The 15,588-nt window shown below is 37.2% G+C and overlaps 1 long non-coding RNA gene across 1 annotated transcript in view; it reads left to right on the top strand.

The window, feature by feature from the left end:
• Nucleotides 1-551: 551 nt before the first annotated feature.
• LOC129525920 (uncharacterized) overlaps nt 552-15,588 on the top strand; it is a 76,136-nt gene continuing 61,099 nt past the window's right edge. Inside the window, exons 1-3 of the long non-coding RNA XR_008670477.2 lie at nt 552-641; nt 2,016-2,271; nt 3,545-3,637. This is a non-coding gene — a long non-coding RNA (uncharacterized lncRNA). The remainder of the gene's footprint in view (nt 642-2,015; nt 2,272-3,544; nt 3,638-15,588) is intronic.

The raw sequence follows: 15,588 nt of genomic DNA, 5'->3' as shown, positions 1-15,588 counted from the left end.
TATCGTCTGTCTTCCTTCACATGAACGTAGGTTCTCCGAAGGCAGGAATCTTGCTTGTCTTGGCCATTGCTTCCCCCACTGCCAGCTATGACAGAGCTTGCCATGTCATAGGTGCTAAAAAAATTACATATGGTGTTAATAAAATGTCACTCTACTTTCTGGAGGGTAGGTTGACATTCAGAGTAGTGAAAATCTATTAATGAAAGGGCCACCTTGCTAGTAGATATGGGATCAACTTTGACTTCTGACTTTGGAAATAAAGGTATACTTGGATGAGAGTGAAGGAAGGATGAGATAAAAGAGAATGACAAGAAATTTACAATGAGGAAGATACAAAAATAAAAATAAGTAATACAAATAATATTTACATTCAACAAATGTTTATTGAGTGTCTACTAGGATATGATTCCATACATCTGTTTTATACCTTCTGTTCTATAGCACAATTATTAAAAATGTCCTCTTCACCCTTAAAAGTATTCCTACTTGGATGATAAAGTATACGCTCTCCTTAACTATGGGCTCTTCTCTGTTCTAGGCAATGAGGACGTTGCACAGGAGAGTCCCTGATACCCAGAGTTTACTGCCTAAGAGAGGATACATCCTTCAAACCAATAATCTGCTAATAGCAAGATCCAATAGTAAGAAGTTCTTTGCTTTTTACTTTTCAAATCACTTTTATGTACACAATCTCATTTGATCCTCCCATCAATTCCATGATGGAAAATACTTATAATTGGCTTTTAAAGGAAGAGGAAACTGTTGCTGGGAAGTTGAGTGACTTGGTCAAGGCTAATTAGCAGCAGAGCCAGGACAAGAACTCAATAGGAAAATGCCTGCATTCTAGGGAGACTTTAAACTTTGCTCCAAAGAGTGAAGGAGTTAGAAAAAATGCTAATTTTTATCTTACCTAATGAGGCTTAGAGCCTTTCCAGACATTTTTATAATTCCTCTCGTTGTTATCATCTTGAGGCCGACTTGAGGCCAACTCAGTGCCACCTCTGCAGATTTTTCTAGTAGAAAAAGATTATTATTTTGGAAAGGATTTCCTACGTACTTATTTTCAGTAGCATTGTTTTGCCTCGTTCAAACTAAAACCGAAACTCCAGTTCTCCAGTTTGCAGAATAAGCAGCAAATAAATGTAGCTAAGAGCTATGGTACTGGTCTGCAAAGATGAGCCCCCAGTAAATCATGCTTCCCAGTATTTACACTGTTGTTGTGAAATCCCTTCTTCTTGAATCTGGGCTGATTCTGTGACTTGTTTTCAACTAATAGAATGCAGTGGAAGTGATGCTGCATCCTTCCAAAGCTAAGTGAATAGAAACTTTGCTACAGTGTCTTGGGTCTTCTGGATTGCTCGCATGGGGAAAACCACGGGCTATGTAAGATATCTGACTAACCTGAGACCATGATACTGTGAGGAAGTCCAAGCTACCTACACTGAGAGGCCACATGGGGAGAGAGGGAGAGGGCTAACCAACTCCCAACAGTTCCAGCCATCCTTGATAAGGTGCAGGCTTGTGAGTGAAAAGGCATTTTAGACATCCAGCCCAGTTTTGTCTTCATTTGATTCCAGCCCTCGCTGCCATGTGATTATAATTTCTTGAGAGACCCCAGTGAGGCCACTCACTGAGCCAAGTTATTCTGCAGAACTGAGAAAAAAATAATAACAAAGTGTTGGATTTAGCCACTAAGTTTTGGGGGGGGGGGTAGGAATAGATATCAGAACAATAGAATAGACCCTAGAGTCAGTTGCCTTGAGTTAATTCCTGCCTCTTACTGGCTTTGTGTTCTTGGGTAGATTACCTAATACTTTGTAACTTAGTTTCCTCATTTATAAATGGGTGTCATAACAGCATTTACTTTATAGGTTTGTTATAAGGATTAATTTAATTTATTATATGGAAAGGAGAGTTTGGTACTAGAAAGCATTCAATAAGTAGCTATTATTACTTTTAACTATATCTGTCAATAAATCTTATTAATCCATTCAAATCTGTGTTTTTCTTAAAAGGCTTCATGGATATTGAAAGAAACTGAGAATCAAATTTGCATACTTCTGAGTCACTTGGAAACAAAAAACAAGTACAGTCTTAGATTCTGAGGGAACAAAAATTAAAAATCACATTAGGAAGAGAATTCCTAATGTAGGAACTCGTCCTGGAAGATTCTTCAGCAAAAGTACAGACAATAATAATACTCCATGAAGTTACCATCGATTTTGAATGAATTAATGAATGTAAAAACCTCAAAACCCTGCCTGGCCCAGAGTAAGTATTCTGTGTCTAGTTTACCTATTAATACTGTACTATTATTGTCCTCTATCTCACAATCTTCTACCCAAGAGCCATCTCAGGATTTTCCCACCATTCATTAGAGACCAAATGGTCTCTGCAAATGCCCAGGCTCCTGATTCCTAGTTTTATATGGACTGCAAAGCGGCTTCTCGTGCTGTATTTAAGTTCCTTGACCTCCATAAGCTCTTTTTAGTGATGCTCAGAAGCTGGAACGGTTGAGTTTCAGATATAGATTGGAGAGCTTCCTTACTAACTCCAATAAAATAGCTCAGAGTTTGGCTCTCACTTTTAAATACTATGCAGATGGCGCTGAACCCCAGCCAAACTGGCGGCAACTTGATTTCCTCTGGTGAGTGCTGGTGGGGTGTCTACAGGATGGCATTCATTCCCATCTCCCGTCCCTTCTTTCTCCTCTCTCTCCTCTCTCTCATACACACACACACACACTCATACTAACATTCTGTATTTTTCCTTCTAGCCTGAGTATTTTTTATAATGACATGACCAGCAATAATTAATAAAATCATTGGTTTCCTGCCTGAACTTGTACTTATGTTAGCTATCTCATCGTGTGGAAATTTTCCCTTCAGCGCCAGATCAATAGCGTCCCCTTTGTGATTCCCCACTGCCAGGAGAGAAAATGTTCGCAAAAGGAGATCTAAGGAGCTTCCCACCGATTTAGAAGAGACAGAAGAAAGGACACTCTGTGCCAGCTGTGAAAGAAGCTCTTATATGCTGATAGGAATGTTATGAAATATCTGTAAATTTGGAGCTTGTTTTCACGAGCCGTAAAACGTAACCGCATGGAGTGGATTTTTGAACACTCTTAAAATAAACACAAACTAGGCTTTGATAAAGGGACCCCTTTTTTGTTTGATTTACTGTTTTCCTATAACAGTGTAATATTTTTGCATGCAGAAATGTTGTAGGCTCAAGAAAACATTAATCAAATAAAGTATGTGTAATATGACGCAGGCACACCAGATGTACGAAGGGCCTGCAAGTGAACATTCCGGCACTTGTGCTAGATAATAAACCTTTTGGCCCTCATACGCAACCCCTGAAAATGAACCTGTCTAGTTACCCACATTATATTGGGTTTCTGTATTGATTTTTAGGTTAACGTGAAAAAATTGAGTAGAATGTTATCTTATTTTGCTTTGGAATCAGAGAATATCAGACTTGAAATATACTTTTAGGGACCACTTAATATGACCTCTATCATTTGGTTTTTAAATATTTTTAGGCTTTGGAATAGGTTTGGATCTACCGCTCAACTGCTTTATGACTTCAGACCAGTTATTTAAATTCCCTGAAGCTCAGTTTCCACATCTTTGAGGTAAGCATTCTAATTTGTACCTTGTTGTGATCTGCAGTATAGAAAGGACTCAGCCTCCTGCCTCACATAAAATAGGTGCTCAGGAAATGGCAGCTATGATCATTTTCTCCAGTAGATGAAGCAGTCCAGAATTACATTGTGTCGACTGTTCTTTTTCATGTCTAAGCAAGATCTTGATGATTTAAAATTATTTATTTATTTTTGAAAGGAATAGTTTTATCAAAGTAACAAATGTTTCTTTAACAAATAGCATATAGTATTTGTCAGAGGGCATACAATTCAAAACAACACTCACAGCTTTCCCCATGCTGCTTGCACAAAGGCAGAGTCAACCATTTTCATTTTTAAGTTCCCTATTGATTATCTTCATATCTCTAGATAATATTTTTTTTTACTTTTTAAAATTTCTAGATTCAGCAACCTTATGCCACATTATTGAACACCTTCTGTGAAAGGTGCATATGTAGCTCACTGCATGCTGACTTCTGTCAATCCTGTTCTCAATGTTTGTTAATCACATTTTCATTATGTATCATTATATACTTATATTCTTTTGTTTGTTATATTTATAACTTTAAACTTCTATTTCTTGTTTCACTAAATTTTGACAATATTTCCTCACTCTCCAAACTTAATGATGGGAGTAATTTTGCCCTGACCTGCCACGTCCCATATTCTGTCTGCTGCACTTTTATTTTTATATTCTCGGGGTAGGTAACGTTTACAGTTTATCCCGTAATCATAGCCAAGAATCTTATTCCAAGCTTTTCTATGTTCACCTAAAAATTTAAAAACAAATAGTTAAATATATACATGCATAAAATAATTATATATATTAATATAATGTATAATATATATACTTATATATATATTATCTGTAAGTTTGTAAATATTATTCCCTCTTGGGCCAGCTCAGGTCCAATGTCCCAAGCCAGTAGGAGAATATTTCTAGCATCAAGATGAAGTGAATTTTCTTTTCTTGTAATCAATTAGATCAGCCATCTCCAACCTTTTTGCCACCAGAGACCAGTTTCATGGAAGATAATTTTTCCACAGATGAGGGTGGGGGTGGGGTGGTGAGGAGGATGATTTTGGAATGAAACTATTCCACCTCAGATCGTCAGGCATTAGATTCTCACAAGAAGCGTGCAACCTAGATCCCTCACATGCCCAGTTCACAACAGGGTTTGTGCTCCTATAAGAATGTAATGCCACTGCTGATTTACAGGAGGTGGAGATCAGGCAGTAATGCTTGCCCACCGCTGTGTGGGCAGGGGGCCTGGGGACCCCTGCATTAAGCCACATTTTTGTTTGCTTAATATTTAGTCTGAGAGTTTCTGATAAAAACATTCTGACATTTCATGAAGTTTTGATTGATCATTTCTGCATAATTTACTTTATTTGAATCCTGAAGTTTATCTATGCTCTTATTAATTGTTTTTATCTGAGAGCTACTCTTTTCATTTTATGAAGCTTATCCTTTCTCCTCCTACTCTCCTTTGGCAGGGTTTCACTCTACAACATGCTGTATTGCCATTCCTCAGGATTTGTCTACTATTCTGGGATGAATCTATAGCTTACCTCTTTACTACACGGAAGTGTATGTTCAGCTAACTTTCTGAGAAAGATGAAAGGGTTTACATTTTGTAAGCCCATGCATATATGTAAATGTCTATAATTTCCCCTCATACTTGACTGAAATTTTAGTTGGGTATGGAATTCTAGGTTGGAAATAATTTTCCTTTGGAATTTTAAAGTCATTGCTTCATTGCCTTCTAGCCTCCATGTTGCTGCTGAAAGTCTAATGCTTATCATATTTTCCTTCCTTTGTAGTTACTTATTGTCTCTGAAAGATTTAGGATTTTCTGTTTTTTTGCATTCGGATGTTCAAATTTCTCAAAAATCTGTTTAGGTTGTGAGCCTTTTATTATTTAATGTGCTGGACACTTAGTAAGCAAACTCCAACTGCAGACTTATGACTGCATTTAGTCTGGGAAAATCTCCTTTACTAGTTCCTTGATCATTTTTCCTTCTACTTTGTCCATTGTTTCTCTCTAGGATGCCTATGTTGCAAGTACTGAACTAGATATATATAGAGAGATAGATAAGTGTGTGCGTGTGTGTATGTGTGTGTAATTTTTTTCACTAATTTGTTTTCTGTTTGTTTCTTTGTTCTACATTCTGTAATATTTTCTTAACTGTATTAATTTTCTAATTAAAATTTTAAATTTCTCCAGTTAGTTTTCATTTCTGAGAGTTCTGCTGTGGTCTCTGATGAAACCTTTTTTATTGAAAACCATTCTTGTTTCATGGATGTAACATCTCTTCCATCTATTTGCTAGGTGTTGTATGTTTTCTTCCATTCCCTGAATTACCTCTGTTCATCTTAGTCTTTTTCTTCCATGCTACTAATTCTTCTCAAATATCTTGTTTTGCCCACTTATATTTTAAGAAGAAATACTATATATAGAATGGTGTGGGTTTCCTCTACTGTTCTATATGTAAGATATTTTTCCCATTAAGTCCCTCTAATAACTGGTGATTCCATGTGAAGTACAGTGGAATGGGGTGAGTCATGTCCTTTAGTGGAATGGGGTGAGTCATGTCCTTTAGAAGACTTCACTTTAGAATGAGTGGGCAAAAGCTCTTATTGACAAGTGAAGGACTCTCCAAATTCTAGAACTACAGCTACTCCAAGAATGAATATCTTCGCTTGAATCCTCAGCTTTCTTCTGGCGTTTTCTGCCACTTATTTTCAGGACCCCTTACCCACCCTGCCCTCCCCACCCCCCAATAACCTTTTTTTTTTTTTGGCCTGGGAGTAAATGCCAATTGCCTGATGCAATAAAGATGCCTTCAATTCATTCTCAATGTTTCGCCTTATTTATAACTCCTTCCTTCCATAGAATTTTTGCAATTCTGAACCTAGGGTCTGTCTATTATTTCAACAGCTCAGCATCCACCTTCTCTGCAGATTTGAAGACAGGACAGTCTTGGGTATAGTGTTTCTCCATTGTTTCATTTTTCAAAAAAAACTTCTAGGTTATACGACAATATATTCTCAGGGAATATAGTTGGCCACAGTGTGTGCCCAATTTACCTTCTTGAACTAGAACTAGACTTAGGGGTTGAAAATTTTAACACTTACCCAGTTCTTTAAAGGATGGCTCAAACTTAGTCACCTAAATTACAAACTTGTTACCAGGTTAAAGAACTCTAATTTTTAAGTCTCATATTAAAAGACATATGATCAAAACAATTTTTTTCACTTTCTTCAGCTTTTTGAATCATTATTTAAAAACTACAATGTATCAATATGGATCTATAATACAAGTTGAAATCTTTACAGAGAAAAAATATTGATTAGATTGTCAAGTCCTATATATCAATAAGCATAACCTGAACTTATCTAAATCTATATCTAGTTTATTTTCATAAGAATTCTCATATAAGAATTGTAATGCCTGACAAAATTACCATCAACTGCTGAAATCACAATGGTAGGTTGTATTAAATTTGAAACTGGGTAAATACTAAAAGAAACAAGCTCCATTGGCCAAATCTACATAACTGAGTTAGGTAAAATACTTATTAAGCACATGTATGAATGAATGCATATAAGAAGCAATATGAATTTGTCATTTTCCACTCCTTGCTCCAGTTAAGAGACAAGCAAATCTTAAAATTGACTTATGACTTTGTTAGAAAATGTAAGCATTATTTGGAAATCTCAGTATTTCACAAGAGAAACTTTTATGTGACATCTGAGTTAAACTTTTCTAGCAATAGCAGTTCTCAAAAATATCTGGCCAAACTTAACTTAACCTCTTCATGATAATGGGGCCTGAAAAAGAGAATAACATATGTTCTTTAAACTTCTAAATTAACATACTATTTTCTCTTGTTCTTTAGATGTTAACCACTTTGTTAATTAAAACTCCCAAAACCTGAATTGTTGGGTGGCTCGATTTTCCACAGAAAAGTTTCCAAGATTGAATTTTCTGAAAATGGCATCTAAGATTACCTGGATCTGGTTCATGTTGTTCATTTTACAGATAGCCAAGGGAGAGATTAGGTAAAAGTTATTGCCCCTCAGTTACACAATAATTCAGCAAGACTGGAAATCTGTTATTTAGGAAATAATTTTAGGTTGCCGCTGAGGTTACAGAGCAATAAATGGCTCCTTTCTGGATTCTTAAAGTTTACCCAGCACATTTATGTGGCCATTTTTTTTGCCTGGTGTACTTATGTATGAGTTACATCAACATGACTGTATCACATTTACATTAAACCTCTTTCCTTATTTCTCCATCTTTTAAAAGTATTCTTTCTTTCTTTTATGATCTCTGTTTTCGTTTTCATTTCTTTTCTCTGCTGTCTTCATTTAGCTGTCACCTCTGCTGAAGACAGTTCAAATGTTTCTGTGTACATTTTTTCACTAAGAAGAAAAAATAATAATTTGGAATTAAATATTTGTTTTGATTTTAAATTAAAAACAAACTTTTTTAAAAAATGAGTACTTTGTAAGTGATAAAGTACTATGAGAATGTCACATATTATTATTAAATAGGGCTTAAGTGACATAATCCAAATCAAGTTTGTATATGAAAATATCTTCATGTTACCATTTAGTGTCTTGAAAAATGTGTAGGTTTTAAGTAGTTTACTCTCAAGGAAAAATTTGACAAGCAAATCCTAATATCTTTAGCTTGATTTTGTGATTTAAATATTACTATGGATTTAAAATCTCTAAAGGATAACAAAGAGTACAAGGAGAATACTTAATAATTATATTAGATATAACATACTTAATCATTCTAACACATATAATTGTATGTTGGATAAGAAATATATACTTTAATTCCCTATTATGAATAGGTAAGCAAAAACTTAAAGGAAAATAATTTTTTTAAATGTAGAAATGTTGTTTTGATCTTCTAATCCAAATTCTTTGATAATTTAGACTTTTACTATTGCCCAACTATTTTTATTTAATACTGTGATGACCTATAAAAACCACTAGTTTTATGGAAAAAATGTATTTTTAAATATAAAGAGAACTTTGTAGGAATTTTTTCTTTTAAATATGTTACTTTCTTTTAAAATAGGACATTTTAAAACAGTAATTCAAATATGTAATCCCAAACTATGTTTTAAGGTATTTTTCAAGTTTCCATTCTGGGAATTTTGGATACAGTTATAATGATAAAAAGCACATTCTCTTCACATATTTCTTTTAGACACTGGAATTGCTGACTTATTCAATTTCCAGAAAAATCATAAAATACTAAAGTGAAAAGATATTCCACAATGGTTTACATGTCAAGTTTGACATAAGCCACAAAGGTCTTTCTCTTACAAAGGTCTCCATACCTGAGCATTTCAAATACAACTTATTTATAAGATGGAGAAACAGACTGCAGTAAGTACAAATAGTAGAAACAACACAAATAGAACTTGAGCAAATGAAAAGATAACCTCTAAAGACAATACCTGTGGGCAAACATTGTCTGCTTCTGTTACATGAAGCAGTCCTATCACCAGGCTGGGGAAAAACCTGGTGATTTTTCCAGGGCAGAGGCATGGTGCAAAAGGAAGAGCAGGAATCTAGCCTGGACAGGGACCCATGCCCACCGTTTTCCCCATGGGTGCAGCCAAATCAATGAAATGGACCAAATCTCAGTTTCCTCCTCTGAAAAATGTGTTGAATATCTAACAGGTCCTAACAGGTCTGTGTCTATTAAATAAGAAAATACTTCATAAATCGTTTGCCTAACTATAACGGGCAAAATGTATGCAAAGTGTTACTAGAAAATCTTCACTGTAACAATGGAGTTAAAGAGAAAGGTGAAGAATAGCAAATAAAAAATGAAATTAGGGAAGGTAAACCATTTTTAAATTAAAGTGATTTTTGACATAATTTTGGTTCATAAACACATGTGGGTTTAGTTTTCTTTTAGACACAGCATAGTGGTAGAGTTCATTATAGATTTTGATTTATCATTCGATTCATAAATTTTCTTGAATAAAATTACTTCTTGTTTATTCTTGCATAAAGGAAGAACTACTTGGGAATATCTTCATACTTTTCTGCCAAAAGCTACTCAGGAGGCTGAGGTGGGAGGGTTGCTTGAGCCTAGGAGGTTGAGGCTGCAGTGAGCCCACCAGTGTGCTCCAGCCTGGGCGATAGAGGGATACCCTATCTCAAAAAAATAAAAATAAATTAAAAAAAGAAAAAAAGAAAAAAGAAAAAGAAAAAAAGAGAAAATAAATGTGATTTAGATACTGTGTTTTGAATTGTAACTTTTTTTTCATTTCACTTGAGAATTTCTAAACAAAATGTCCTTCATTTGCTGTGCTGAGACAATCTAACCATGGCCTGCATTGATTTTGGTGATTGTGGCTCTCCTTGCCTAGATATATAGAAGCCCAATAAAATTTAGTGGCATGTTTCTGTTACCCCATCTCCAAAATGGCAATGCCCTCTTTCATCCCAAATTATTGTGCTGCTGTCCAAGACCCAATGTAAGTTAGGTTCTACCTAGAAGCAGCATCTTTCTGCATAGTTACTAGATAGACATGGCCAGTCAAGCAAAGAGATAGGCATAAAATATAAGAAACATGTTTAAATTTTCATTCCTAAGGCAGAATAGAGCTGCCACATGGCAAAGTTCCAGGTGAGTCTGCCTGGAATTGAGTAACGTGGTGGTGCTGACTAAGTAGAAGGGTATCTGTTTGGGGGCAGCCTGTACATTGGGAGAGGACTGGCTCTTTCTCCTCTCTTTACTACATGGCCCATTCCCACCACACTACTCTGTGCCATGTGGACCACATTTGTTGACGTGGCTGGCCAGATGCCTGCTGTTGAAAGCATGTCCAGCCATGTGTCTCATCCTCACCCACCACTTTATTTTTGTTGCACTTTCAACCAGATTTTGTGGCTAATGAGGATATAAACACTACGGTAGGGGAGATGCCAGTGGACTACTGTGCTTTTTCTTGTGAGCATTTTTTTAAAAATTAATATATTTTACACACTTTTCTATTTATGCCAAAGCTGCATGATATTTAGAATGCGCTTTGAAGAAAAAGAAGGTATAAAGAAGAGAGGTCAGGAAGGAGGACTTCTGGAGACATAAAGCAAAGGAATGACATTTGTCGCTATTGATTGATTCCCATGGCTGTCTTGCAGATTCTTCATTTTCCTTCCAACCATCCTTCTCTCAGTCCCACCACCCTCAGTTATGCATTTGTGCACTCACTGCATATCCTGTTCTCCAACACTCACTTTCATATTAAGCTCCCTTGATAGGCTATAAGTCTTGTAAAAATCAACTGTTTTTCAAATAACCTAACTGTGTAATACTTGTTTTATCCAACACATATTTGCACAAAGGGGCTATCCCAGAATAGAAGCTCATTTAGTGAATGTGAAACTGATATTATTTTTAGTAACTTAATAAAAGGCTGAAGAAAGAATGGGTGCTCAAAAAAGTCATGTTGAATTGGATTGAATTGAATTGATAGCAGCTCAGAGACTAAGGACAGACATGACAGAGGATGGATGAACCAGTCTAGGAAGCTGAAGAAACTGGCAGGATATGAGCAAAGGCATGATCAGACCTTAAGAGAACAAAGGGAGGACGTGACACTTTGCTGCTGTATCAGTTCTCTCTCCTTTGTTACAAACCACACCAAATATAGTCACATAAACAACAACCATTATGTTTGTTCACAATTCTATATATTAATCACATTGGCTAAGTACAGCTGGGCAGTTCTTTTGTAACTCTGGCTGGGGTCACTCATGTGACTACAGTCATCTGACGGCTCAACTGGAGCTGAATGGTCTAAATGGCCTCACTGCATGCCTAGCAATTGTTGCTGCCTCTTTTCTCATCTGAGCTTTTCTCATCTGTCTTTAGCAGGCTAACTCAGGCATTTTCACGTGATGCCTGCATTACCAGGGAACAAGCCCTAGTGCACAGGCACTTTTCAAGTCTTTGGTTATGTCATTTGGCCAATGTTCCATCGGCCAAAGCAAGACCCATGGCCAAGCTCAGAAGCAGTGTGGGAGGGAATGATACAAGGGTCTAGATGAAGGAGGTGTCATTCATTAAGGATTATTACTATGCCAATCTTCCACAGCTGTTATATTGTGTGACAAAAGTTTTGTTGATTGTTGATTCTACTTCCCAGAGACTTCCTAGGACTTGGAATTAATATAGCTAAACTTTGAGTCCAACAAATTATGTCTTATGTAGTAGCTCCTCTCACTACCTTCTCAGTAATGTTTCTGAAAGTTCATTTTCAACAGCCATAAATTTGCGTATAAACCTGGAATAAGTGGTAGCTCTCCTCTATGATATATATTTTATTAAATTGCATTAGAATGGATTACATTTTAGTGCATTCTACACGGGGAAAATGCAGTGGTGGCACAATTTGAAAGATTTAAATTGGCTGCCCACATTTGTTGGTGTGCATTTTTCCAAGCACGTACTGGAATGATAAGCACAAACAAAAACTTGAGCTCTTGGCCTTTTAAATGTTCAAGTTGGTCTTTTAATTGTTGATTACATAATTATGGTACTTTATCAACTAATCTGTCCAAATATCTAGTATACTTTTTGGCATTCTTTATATTTTTACTTAGCAACCAATCAAGAATGTGTTGAAATCCAAGAGAGAACTATTGAACAATGGGTCCATAAACCCTGCAAATGAAGGGAGTAAATAGTTTTACAGAAGCAAGTTCGATTGCTTTTCATTACATGTCTCTGGGTGGCCAAATGCTTGGGCAGAAAATTAAACTTGCTTAAGCTAGCCACATTTATACTTCTGTGACTGAAACACAATCTTCCAATTTGTGTTAAATTACTATTGTAAAAGAATTTTATTATTTGCCAAGTGTTTCAGTGACATGAAAGGACAGATCAGCAAAGATCATTTATAGTTTAGTTCCCTAGCCACTCCCAAAAGGTTACCTGGAAGCTTGTTGATTCCTCCATGGACTGGATGGACTGGGAATGTATACGTATATAGATTCTCTATCATCTTCCAAAACTTATATATTTAAAAACAAAAACAAAAAAACAGGACTATGACTGCTGGCCATGGTTGTGTTGCTTTTTCGTCCTTTATTTTTTCCTTGGCAAATATTATTCACTGACAGATCAAACTTAGGGGCTATGAATAGTTAGCTCCATATGCATGCAGAGTTCTTCCTAAACCAACTTATTTGTTGTGCCAGATGTTATTATGCTTCTTGGAATGTAAGCTTAAAAAGTGATCTTAGTATAAGTTAATAGACAACTCAGTGAGCAGGTGTTTCATTGACATGAGGGAGTGAGTATATTTAACATATGGGAAGAATACGAATAACTGTGGCCAGAGAGCAGACTGTGATAGATTGTGAAAAGAACTCCAGTTCTTACCCCTTCCCTGTTTCCACATATTTTACAATGTTGACTTTGCAGCTGCTGCCATCAAGAGGCAGAGCCTCTTCCTCACCCTTTAAATCTGGACTGACTTTGTGACTTGCTTTAGTAATAGAATACAGTGGATGTATCCCTATGCCGGTATCAAGCCCAAGTTTCAAGAGGCCTTGCACACATCTTTCTGTATGGTACCCCTTCTCTGTGGGATAGCCTGCCGAGTGAGGAGAGACCACCTGAGACAGAATTGAGCCATTCCAGCCAGTTCACTGAGTTAGCCTAGACCAATCAGTCCTTAGCTGACCTGTCAATTTGATAGTGTCAGGAAGCAGAGAAATTCTAGGCACACAGGGGTGGGTCCCTGGCAAATTCTAGGCACACAGGGGTGGGTCCCCAGGTCCCTGCCCTCAAGCCGAAAAGCCTGAGACCACAGCTCAAAGTGAGAACTTACATCCCTGTTTACCGGCTCAAATGTTGCCTTTTTCTAAACCACCCATGGCCCACCCTGCCCCCATTCTGTGCCTATAAAGACCCCAGACTAAGCCAGCAGAGAGAAGCAGCTGGACGTTGAAGAGAAGTGACTTGACTTTGGAGTGACAGCTTGATGGTGTAACTTTGGAGAAGAATCTGGCCGGAGATGACCAGACTTCAGGGGAAGACTACTTTCCCGCCCGATCCCTTTTTCAACTCCCCTTCTCGCTGAGAGCCACTTTCATCGGCAAGAAAATCTCCCACATTTACCATCCTTCAATTTTTCATGTGACTTAATTTTTCCTAGACACCAGACAAGAGCTCGGGAGCTACAAATGCGGATACAAAAGGGCCCACTGAGCTGTTAACACTTAAAATATGTTAACACTAAAAGAGCCCTGTAACACACCCTCTGGGGTTTCAGGGGTTGTGGGCACCCCCAGATGCTGCCACTGGGCCCACACAGAGTTTGCTCCTGCCGGCGCCCAGAAGCACTGGCCCCAGCTCCTGCACCCGCTCACCTGCACGCTCCCTCCCACGAGGGACGGAGCCTAGCGGGTATGAGTGAGTAGAGTGTTCACTCCCGCCAGCTCCAAAACAGCCAGCTGGTTCCGGTATTCACACACTCCAGTTCCTGCCTCATTTGCGCACACTCTCCCTCCTCGGAGGAGTTGAAAGCTGCAGCTGGGTAAATGAGGCACCCCTGTCAGGGGTCACTCCAAGGGGTCAGGGAAATATCCTGCTTCAAATTCAGACTTATAAGCAAAGACAAAAATAAAATAAATGATCCAGGCACCTGGTCAACACATAGACTTATGAGAAATAATGAATGGTCGTTGTTTTAAGCCACTTGGATTTAATGTATTTTAAAGCGAGAGCTGACTGACACACCCTCTTTTCTCTCTAGCTGGTCTGGAAAGCACTTTCTTAGGGCCTTTTATAAAAAGTCAGCTGAAGAGTGTAGGCAGCATGGCTTACCCTAAACTGACTGATGATTCTCTTTCCTTGATTATACATTTAAGTGTTGGTTTGCTTGTATAAAATTTGTTTATGAAGGCAGGGCACTAAATATTTTTCTTTAAGTCCTATACAAATCCCAGCAAAATGTCTCTAATGTACTGGGGTTTGAAAATTTTTTTGCAGATTTTTAATTATATCCTTCTAAACATCTGTACATTTAGGAACATTATTGTTTAGCTCAGAGTAATAGGAGTCTGTCATTTGGGTGAAGTCTCGATCTCAGACAGATTTGGCAAACCATTTTGCACATTCTCTGTGCCAATTACCCAGAGATAATGTGAAATGGGTTTGATAAGACACTTGGTTTCTACTTTTCCTCCAGACTTGTCCCAGCTAAGATCTTCTGGATTATCCAGCCAGATCAATGCAAGGCAAAGCTTCATTCTGCTTAGAGGTGCCATCAGTAATTTGCTGGAAAAGTAAAGGGTTAATCCCTGGGTAGGTGCTGGTTCTGACAGCTTTTATGTGTCATAGTCAATCACAGTGAAGTCATTGCATTCTGCATACTGCCAGCTTCCTCTGGTAACTGATGAGGCACTTTTGGTAATAGCGTTCTCATTTCCAGACATTGCCTATTTTATCATTTGCAACTGTAGGATATTTTTGACATCCTTGTTTCTTTATGTAAGATCACAGTGACTTTATGTCAGTAAATTTGCCGATGCACACTGGTCTGCTATGACAGGAAAAGCACTAAATGGATGTAATTCAGTTTTAAATATAATTAATAAATTACTGGGAAATATTTCTATTGTGGATATCCTTACATTTTGTCAAATACTCTAATCCATGTACTTAAAAAATAGCTAGCGTCAAGTGAATTTTTTATAAGAAGCAAGAATAGGCACAGGAAGTATGAAGTTGGTTTAGTGACAAGCATTTATTTTAAATAATGTCACTTTCTTTATAAATTATGAACATCAGATATATAAACACACACATTAGATCTGTTTAATTATTTGTTATACTTCACATAGCAAAGCAGAAAGGTACAGGGAATTTGCTGCTTGCCTAGTTTGAGTA

The sequence above is a fragment of the Gorilla gorilla genome, chromosome 10 (genome assembly GCF_029281585.2).
Source record: "Gorilla gorilla gorilla isolate KB3781 chromosome 10, NHGRI_mGorGor1-v2.1_pri, whole genome shotgun sequence".
Classification (NCBI taxonomy): domain Eukaryota; kingdom Metazoa; phylum Chordata; class Mammalia; order Primates; family Hominidae; genus Gorilla; species Gorilla gorilla.
The sequence above is the reverse complement of the archived record's forward strand: the minus strand, read 5'-3'. Positions and strand labels throughout refer to the sequence as shown.